The sequence below is a fragment of the Zeus faber genome (genome assembly GCF_960531495.2).
Source record: "Zeus faber genome assembly, chromosome: 15".
Lineage (NCBI taxonomy): Eukaryota > Metazoa > Chordata > Actinopteri > Zeiformes > Zeidae > Zeus > Zeus faber.
In genome coordinates this window covers 23,233,627-23,244,121 of record NC_137194.1, presented here as the reverse complement: position 1 = coordinate 23,244,121, position 10,495 = coordinate 23,233,627, and positions in this window count along the sequence as shown.

Sequence of the window (10,495 nt, the reverse complement as noted above, 5' to 3'; positions counted from 1 at the left end):
TGCTAGGGGGCCTCGTGAATTTGCGTGAAATTTTTTTTCCCCCTTCATAAAAACGGTGCTTTCTGTTGTCACTCCACATCCCGTAAGTATCCCGATAATATGAATTAGAAAACAAAATAAAAAGGCCGTAAGAGAACGTAGGGAGCTGAAACCGGCATGGTGGGCAGAGGCGAGGAAACACACACATGTAGTGTTGAAAAGTCACAATAAACTTCTTTCATGCTACTGCAAGGATAATCGTCAGTACCAAACCCAGGGTGATAAATGACATTATACAGTACATTCCATCCGCACTTTGATATTATTTCTCCTCCCATTGGTTTCCTCTCGTGCTCTCATTGGCTTCTTCACCGCTGCCTTCGTCCCCGAGCTCCTGACCTATTCCAAACTACAACTACACTCATCCTAACTAAACCAGCAGCAGTGAGGGGAGCGTGGTGCGGGACGTGCCGGTACGGAGCTTTTTTGTCCCAGATTTAAGAAATTTGTCTTGGGGACAGCCAAATATTTTGCACTGCACTCTGAACAGGGCGTTAGGCACCAAGTGCAGACCACCACATTTAGAAGCTCATTAACCGAAGTAAAATAAAAAGATAGACGCAGTAATTATAATCAGACAACTGTGCAAACAGAATGAAGAGTAAAACAAACACATTTTGCAGACAAAAAAGGTAAACCTCCAAAATGGCAGAAGGAGCAGAGCAGCCCTATTCCACATTCCCGTGAGGCTGTAATTGAAAAGGCAATTTGACTAAATGTGCTTCTTCCTCAATGGGTAACTCGGCTGGTAGAGGTCCTCTGACGAAATTCCAGACAGTTTGTAGGAGACTCCAGTGGCTTCAGCGTACTGTATATTTAATAGTTTGGGACCAGGTGGCTAAACAATAGGTCATAGGAGTTTGTGTACATATTGGCTGGCTGACATACAATTTCTTGTCACCCTAATTTGAGTCTTTCCAAGGTATTTAAACTCTTTGACGGTCCGTAACTCCCCCCCCCCCCCTTGTCTGGTTGTTATTAGCTCTGTGATAAAAGATTCAAAAAGAGCGAAAGGAAAAAGGAGCTTGTTCAGACGGGAGAGGATCCACTGCGCTCCCCGCCTCCCAGCGACTGTTATGATTTGGCTGAAACAGTCAGTGGCTGTCGATGAGAACAAATAGATGAGATAAAACTATTAATCCCCTGAAGGAAATTTGGCAGTTGAAGCGGCATAAAAAAACAGTCTAGTCAAGAAAGAGATACAGAATAAAATGAGACAGGAAATAACAAATATCTAACACTATTATTCTATGTAACCGTTGACTAGTGAGCCCAATATGAGCAAGTAGCAGATATTCTATGGTCAGTAAAAATGACTGTAGTATACATACATGTAGCGGGTTCGACACCTAGGTTCTTACAAGGAAGCAGTGACACAGAGAGCGGAATGGTCAATGAAACGCAGAATTTTAAAGATGGGCTCGGACTTGGATTTCTCCGGAGCACTCCCGCACTTTCTCTGCCGTGGCTCCCTTCACTGGAAGACAAAACAGACGAATAAAAAGGCTTCCCAGCTGCTGTGATTCGGCAAGTCAGCCCAATCGGCCACAGCTGGCACCGAGGCTGGGAGCGTCAGTCTACCACTACTTCCCCTCGCCTCCCGGAGCCCGCCCAAGCACGCCCCCGAGTCTGCCACATTACTGTGGGTCACAATGCGGAGGTCACAGGCTGTGGTGAACAATCTGATGGCTGATCAGGGGTTAGCTCCATGGTGTCATGAGAACGTATTAGTGCTGCCCTTGGGGATAGTCTCGTTGTAGCGTATTGGTAATTAGGCATCAAGGGTAGAAGAAGATAAAATGCATTAACCCCTGTGGGGAACTTTGTCCTCTGCATCTGACCCGTCCAAACTATTCTGGAGCTTCCGCAGCCTGGGGACCAAGTTTTTAACCGGCGCTTTGGTCAACGGCATTGGGAGTGCGTAACCCTAAAATGGTTGTATTTAGTGCTGGAGGAAACCAGAGGAAACCTACGTGTACATGGGGAATACGTGCAAACTCCAAAACCCAGAACCTTCTTGCGGTGAGGCAACACAGCTAACCATGGAACCACCATGCCATGCCATGGGCATATCTCACTGTGCAATGCCTGTGACGGTAGTTCAGGATGCAGGGTGCAGATATACGCAATGTACAGGGAATAATTTTGTGCCGGACATGGGTATAGAGGGGTGGTGGCTATGGGATGTTAGAACTCACTAACTTTTGAGGCTTCTGGAGGTGTACTGTAAGTTGGCCTGATTCAATGAAACATTGGTAAAAGAGGATATAGATTGATGTTCCGGGTAAAATACTCACTTCGGTTCGCGTTGTGGTTATCACAGTCTAGTAGCCACCGAGGTCATTTGGAGCTGGATTCTTGGAGATTTGTGACTCCGCACTGCCTGAGGACTGGCTTTCATATAAAATGTCACTCCAGCTCCTCTGGCTTCAGGGATATTTCTCCTGTCGATCTCATATCCTGTTGTATTTAATGCAGCAGATGGTCTCGTGAAGAGATCTCGTGAAGCTGAGCCGAGGATAAACATTCCAAATTACTTTAGAATGATTGGCAGTTTGCATTTTTTACAAAGCCAAATCGACAGTTAAAGTTAATCAGCGAGGCCCTGCCAAAGTATATCTAAGTTTATTTAAGTTCACACGTCTTCTTGTTAAGCCTTCAGGACTGTAAGCCGGTGGTCTCTTATCTCTTTGAATTTCAAATATAATCTATTTGTATAAAATGTTGTGATGCATATTTCCATTACATTTCCATTCTATATTTAGATATCCCAATTTATTGAATACAACATGGTAGCCTATAGCCATAGTAGTTAATTGTGATTGTCAATGCCTAAACATACTTTAATTGCCTAAACAGTATAATCAAGAGGTTTGTTTTCATCTTATTTTATCCTTGGCGTTAAAAAAAATAAATGAAAGTTTGAAATTTCAATTTTAATGCCTATACAGTGGCACCTCGACTTACGACTGTAATTCGTCTACAAGAACGGTCGTATGTTAAAATAGTCGTATGTTCCCATATCAATTATGAAATCATGAAGGGTGAAAATAAACAAAATACACAGCACAATTGCAGTAAATATGAAAAAAATATCGATAAGCCACGAACTACGTGCACACATGATGTAGGTCGCCCGCTGACTGACTGCTGACTGACTGCTGACTGGCTGCTGACTGGCCGCCAACACGCCAACTGCAAAATTCCACGCTCGTATCTTGGAGCAGTTGGTCGCAAGTCGATACAAATTTTCGCGACTATCCCTACTCGTATCTTGGATTAGTCGTAAGTAGATGCAGTCGTAAGTCGAGGTACCACTGTATATGTTGTATCTCACGTTCTTTACATTTTATGAGCCTTGCTTGTAAACATGACTTTTGTAGCACCCCCCACTGAACCAAAAGGGGACGTTCTCTCTGCTTTAAAAGGGTAAATAACTGTGAAGGAATATCGAATGGATTGACAGGCAAGTGTCCTGGGACACAAAGACACTACTGTCATAGCTCCAGAAAAGAGGCAGCGGGAAACAAAGTAAGGTTATTTTGTCATGTGTCATGCGGATAGACCTTTGGTTTGGCCTGATGCTGTTTGGCTGTTTGGCGTCCGGAAGCTCACTCAGTGTCATGACATGAGCCAGTGGGCCAGAGGAGGCTCGTTGAAGGCAACATCAGCAGAGGACAGAAGTTAATCAATAGGAGTGAGGGACAGAGCAAAACACAGAGAAAAGATACATAAATATATATATATATATATGACTTATATATATATATATATATATATATATATATATATATATATATATATAAAGGCCCCATTATTTTTCATTGCCTATTTGGTCTGATGTGAGAACACTGCAATTTCTATCTATCTATCTATCTATCTATCTATCTATCTATCTATCTATCTATCTATCTATCTATCTATCTATCTATCTATCTATCTATCTATCTATCTATCTATCTATCTATCTATCTATCTATCTATCTATCTATCTATCTATCTGTATCTATCTATCTGTATCTATCTATCTATCTATCTATCTATCTATCTATCTATCTATCTATCTATCTATCTATCTATCTATCTATCTATCTATCTATCTATCTATCTATGTATCTATCTATCTATCTATCTATCTATCTATCTATCTATCTATCATCTATCCATCTATCCATCCATCTATCTGTCTGTCTATTTGTCTGTCTATTTGTCTATCTGTCTGTCTGTCTGTCTGTCTATTAATCTGTTACAACCTATCTACTATCAAGGACTAAATATATAAGCAGAAAGACAGTATAAGTATATACATTCATCATTCATCATATGTATGAACGTATGTATACTGTATGTACAGTATGTGACAAATAAACTTCTTGAATCTTGAAAGTGAAGTATATTGTTCACAAAGTAGGTTTTTGTTCAAGGTGATTACAGAACAACTTATTTTTCTTTGGGTTGCTCCCGTTAGGGGTCGCCACAACGGATCATCTGCCTCCAATACCTTCTGTTCTGCGCATCTTCCTCCCTTAAACCGACAGCCTGCATGTCCTCCCTCACCACATCCATAAAGCTTCTCTTTGGCCTTCCTCTTTCCTCTTGCCTGGAAGGTCCATGCTCAGCATCCTTCTCCCCATCTAACTCTCATCTCTCCTACACACGTGTCCAAACCATCTCAATCTGGCCTCTCTCACTTTCCCACCAAACTGTCCAACCTGAGCTGTCCCTCTAATGTACTCATTCTTAATCCTGTCCATCCTTGTCACTCCCAATGAAAATCTCAACATCCTCAACTCTGCCACCTCCAGTTCAGCCACCTGCCTTTTTGTCAGAGCCACCGCCTCTAAACTGTGCAACATAGCTGGTCTCACTACCGTCCTGTAGACCTTCCCCTTCACTCTTCCTGGAATCCTTCTGCCAAAGATCACTCCGGACACTCTTCTCCACCCACTCCACCCTGCCTGTACTCTCTTCTTCACCTCTCTCCCGCACTTCTCTCCCGCTGCTTTGGATGATCAACCCCAAGTGCTTGAACTCATCCGCCTTCTCCACCTCCACTCCTTGCATTCTCAGCATTTTGCTGGCTTCTCTCCCATTCAGGCACATGTATTCTGTTTTACTCCTGCTGATTTTCATTCCTCTTCTCTCTTATAAAATGCTAATTTCTCCAGGCTCTCCTCAACCTGCTCCCTACTCTCACTTCAAATCACACTGTCATTCGCGAACATCATAGTCCACGGAGACTCCTGCCTGATTTCATCTTTTAACCTGTCCATCACCACTGCAAACAAGAAAGGGCTCAGAGCTGATCCTTGATGCAATCCCAACTCCACTTTGAATGCCTTCATCACGCCTGCTGCACACCTTACTACTGTCTGACTGCCCTCATACATATCCTGTGCCACTCTTTCGTACTTCTCTGCCACCCCCGACTTCCTCATGCAATACCACACTTCCACTCTTGGCACCCTATCATATGCTTTCTCTAAATCCACAAAGACGCAGTGCAACTCCCTCTGGCCTTCCCTGTACTTTTCCATCAGCATTCTTAAAGCAAACATTGCATCTGTAGTACTCTTTCCTGGCATGAAACCATACTGCTGCTCGCTGATCCCCACCTCTCCTCTGAACCTAGCCTCCCCTACCCTTTCCCATAGCTTCATGCTGTAGCTGATCAACTTTATTCCCCTGTAGTTACTACAGCTCTGTATTTCTCCCTTATTCTTGAAGATGGGTACCAGTACACTTCTTCTCCAGTCCTCCGGCATTCTCTCCCTTTCCAGTCTCCGTTAGGAATGCCTCTGCCATCTCACCTAAACATTTCCATGCTTCCCCAGGTATGTCATCTGGGCCGACTGCCTTTCCACTCTTCATCTTCTTTAATGCTGTTCTCACCTCATCCATGCTAATTTGCTGCAATTCTTGATCCACTCTCCTCACTAGTAAGCACATTCCCATCATTATCCTTCATCACCCTAACCTGCTGTACATCCTTCCCAGTTTGTTCCCTTTGTCTTGCCAATCGGTACAAGTCATTTTCTCCTTCCTTCCTGTCCAACCTCTCATACAACTCATCGTACGCCTTTTCCTTTTCCTTTGCCACTTCTCTCTTCGCCTTGCATCGCATCAGCTTGTACTCCTGTCTACTTTCTTCATCTCTCTGACTATCCCATTTCTTCTTCGTCAACCTCTTCTGCTCTATGCTCTCCTGTACTTCCTCATTCCACCACCAAGAGTCCTTGTCTTACTTCCCATCACGTTCTCGTCACCTATGTCTCTGATCCCTTCGCCAACATGCCCATTGAGATCTACTCCAATGACCATTCTCTCTCCTTTGGGGACGCTCTCCACCACTACATCCAACTCACTAAAGAATTCTTCTTTCTCTTCCATCTCACACCCAACTTGGGGAGCATATGCACTGACCACATTCATTATCAGCCCATCAATTTCCAGCTTTATGCTCATCACTCTGTCTGACACTCTCATCACCTCCAAAACACTCTTGACATATCCTTCCTTCAAGACTTTCCCTACCCCATTTCTCCTGCCATCCACTCCATGCTTGAACAGTTTGTACCCGGCTCCGATACTCCTGGCCTTACTCCCATTCCACCTGGTCTCTTGTACACATGGTACATCTACCTTCCTTCTCTCCATCATGCCAGCCAGCTCTCTCTCTTTACCCTTCATAGTGCCAACGTTCAAAGTTCCTACTCTCAACTCTACTCTCCTACACTTCTTCCTCTCCTGCTGTCTCCGGACACACGTTCCGCCTCTTTTCTTCTTTGGCCGACAGTAGCACAATTTCCACTGGCACCCTGTTGGCTAACGGCACCAGTGGCGGTTGTTGTTAACCCAGGCCGTGACCGATCCAGTACGGAAATCAGATTTGTTGTCCACATGTTTGATTTGACATGGATTTTTTCGCCGGATGCCCTTCCTGACGCAACCCTCAATATTCATCCAGGCTTGGGAATGGCATTGATGATACACTGGCTTGTGCACCCCAGTGGCTAGATTTGATTACAGAACAACTACTCTTAGATATTTTAATTGTATATGAATAGGAGGATTGATCTATTTATAGTAGAAGTGCAATAGTGTCATACATACAATATGTAGGAGTGATGAAAAGCTCATATAAATGTTGTAAATAATTGTATTTTTTTTATTTTTTTAATCTTGAGTCTTTCATGAGTCCTGCAATTTATCCAAAATGCTTCACATTGTGTGGAGCAGAACAAGGTAGAGAAGAGGCTCAAGGAGCAGACTTCATTCTAAGAAACAGAGTAGAGGGAACCCACCGAAGCATAAACCTACGCTGATGTTTTTCAGACATTCCTTCATTTGTCCTCTTCATTTTGAGTCCAGACATTTCACAATGCTATGAGCTGTTTTGTAGCTGAATATAAAATATTTAAATGTTCAACGTTGTCAATGTTCATATTACAAGTAGAGATGGAAAAATCAAGAATGCCGGTTTCCAGCTTGATTGATGTCAGTGTCCGATATATCCAAAACTGTGCTTGTGTACTAAAAATGCTCCAATACTCAAACCCGATACCAACGTGATGTTAGGTAGTTGACGCTCGAAAAAGAGAACAAAAGAAAGAAAATGTCGCCTGTTTGGAGGGACTATAAGATAAACGAAGAAGATTAGATCAATTATTTATCTATCGCCTGACAGTATCTAGCGTTGTGCACATTGCATTTCTATTGTGAATGAGAGTGAGAAGGGTCAGCTATTCGTTATTAGTAACACTTTCATGTTGTATTTTATTGGAACTCAGTTACTGTTCCATTTTCTATTATTGTTCCATTGTGAAAAATGAACAATAATATACACACCGTGTCTAAATCAGCAATCTCAAAAAAATTGCAGCAGTAGTCCCTTTGTGCAGCCTTCCTATCACCTGAGCGTGATCACAGCACATGATGAATATGCAAAAGTTATTTAAAATACAATATTTGAGTTCTGTCAGAGTCAGGGTCAATGGGGAGACGGTATTCTGCTCGCTCTTGCCATGACCCATCGATGCAAATGTTTCAAAAGGTGAAGAGCGGAGGTGTGGAGTGGGCACAAACAGCAGCAGTGGGAACATTATGGCTGGAAAAAAAAAAAAATTGTTCTCTGCACAATGTAATCAACGCCAGAAATATGTAATTGCAAACACATTCATCACATTAAAACACATTCATCACACAGAATCTGTGTTGCGCTGCTGCTTTTTTGTTCTGATGGCGAGGGCCTTCGCTACTTCAGAAGGTTTTGGAGTTCCATCTTTCATCGGAATTCATCTTTCTCTAAAAGATAACAGCAAAAGAATCATTGCCACTATCTGGAGAACAGGAATCATTTCACAGAGAAGCCCAGTCAAATAACTGCAATCTGCAATCTTAATCATGCTCGATCACTCATTAATCAAGCCATATATACTCTATATATGTGGTTGTGTGTGCACATGTTTAGATAGGTACAGAAAAGTTGTAGGCAGTTGACTTTTTTAAAGCTCTATTGAGGGTTTTCTCAACTGTTGGCTGCCATAAAATGATGGATTTGATCTATGTGTTGATGGAATTTGTCCATTCTATACTGTAAATGAATCAGTTAATAAATAATAATAATAATAATAATAATAATAATAATAATAATAAAAATAATGACAATAAATATTGCTGCAGGCGGCAATACAGTTTATTCATTTTAGAGACATATTACATTTTTTTTTTTTTAATGGAGCAAAATATACTGAACTTAAAATATAGCTACGATGTAGTTATGTCCATCTAAGATACATATTTAGCATTTCCATTTCAACCAGACATCAACCATTGATTATAAGTTCTAATGTGACATAAGTGTTCTATGAGATTGGTTAGTTCTATATAACAGTTCTAAATACCTGAGTTTACAGTAATTTGGAAATTTGGGCAATAAAATACAAAACACGTCAGATAACTGTTTTAATTAAAAATTGTCCAAAACAGCTGGACAAAATTATCAAACAAATATCACAGTATGTATAAAGATCATAAGTCTAATAACTGTATATTATTAAAATGGCAACCTTAAAAAAAACAAAAAAATGAAAAAGGCGAACTTGTATGAAATTGTCAGAGTAAGCAGTCTTTATAAACATTGTGTTACATGTGGTTGTTTAAAAAAAAAAAAAAAGTTGTTTTTTTTTTTTTTTTTTTTTATAACAACAGCTTGATATTTTTCATGTATGTGGTACACAAAATAAGCCATCTTAAGAAAGGTATATAAAGAACAGACATGGAAGTAGCTGCCTGTGATAAACTGTCGTTGGATATCAAGTTGGTCATTTAGTATTTGACCAGGTAACGCTGCATGACAGATGTTGTAATAGTTACTGTGACATCCAGGTGAGGTTGCGTCATTGGTGACTTCTGGAATGCCACCGATGCTGCAGTTGTATTTCTCTGTGAGTTGGAATCTGATACAATTTTGGCAGGTGTGGTCGTCATCATCGTCAAGGTTGAAATTATTCTGTTTTCCCCCACACTTGATAAATACATTAAATACATTGTCAAATTATGGATGTTATTACCTCCACTATTTATAACAGTTCCTCCTCTGGTGGTTTCATGTCAGTTTCCATTAGTGTTTTTTTTCGCAGTATTTTTCTTCAGTTAACGACTGTATTTAGTCGTTATTTAGTCTCAGTGGCGGTAGGTGACGTTGTTTCTCGTATACGTCAATTATGACGTATTCATGTAGATAATACAATATCGGTCGAATTTCATTGTTTACTTTTTTCCTTGGATTACATTTTCAGTAAGATACGTTTCCATGAATTAAGAAAAATGTCTTGGTATTTCTGTGAGTAATTACCATTGTGCGACTTCTATTTTTCAGACACCTTGCTGGATCATGAACGCATCACTCAGTTGCACATTCCAGTGGATTCTACTTGACGTGGTGACGAGTTTTTGTGGATTACTTTATTTTTGTATTTTCATTAATCCGGTAAAGTAATCGAGACTACGGAGATAAAATATCAATTGAACAGATCCACAGACATCCACCAGGTAAGAAGCTACCACACACGTAAATTGATAGTTGGTAATGTTGGACAAATACAGAGTGACTGGACACTAACCGAATGGAAATTCTCAATCGGAATCTGTACATTTATAGTAAATAGTAGGATGATAGTCATAAAGGGTCTTAGTGTAAATCTCATCTCGTTCATTTTGTTTACATATAGTAGCGTGTCAGTTAAGCAAGACCAGCTGAATATTTCGGGCCAAAGTTGTTCGGTATTTCACTAATATCTGCTGGATTGAATTGGATGAAACAAACAACGAGATCCTTGTGACATACCGGTTCAAACGACACCTCAACCGTGTTCGCAATCTGTTAATATTGTGTTCCAGATAGTTTTGGTTACGAATTTCCTAGAATCTTTCCGGAACAATAACAACAGGGTTA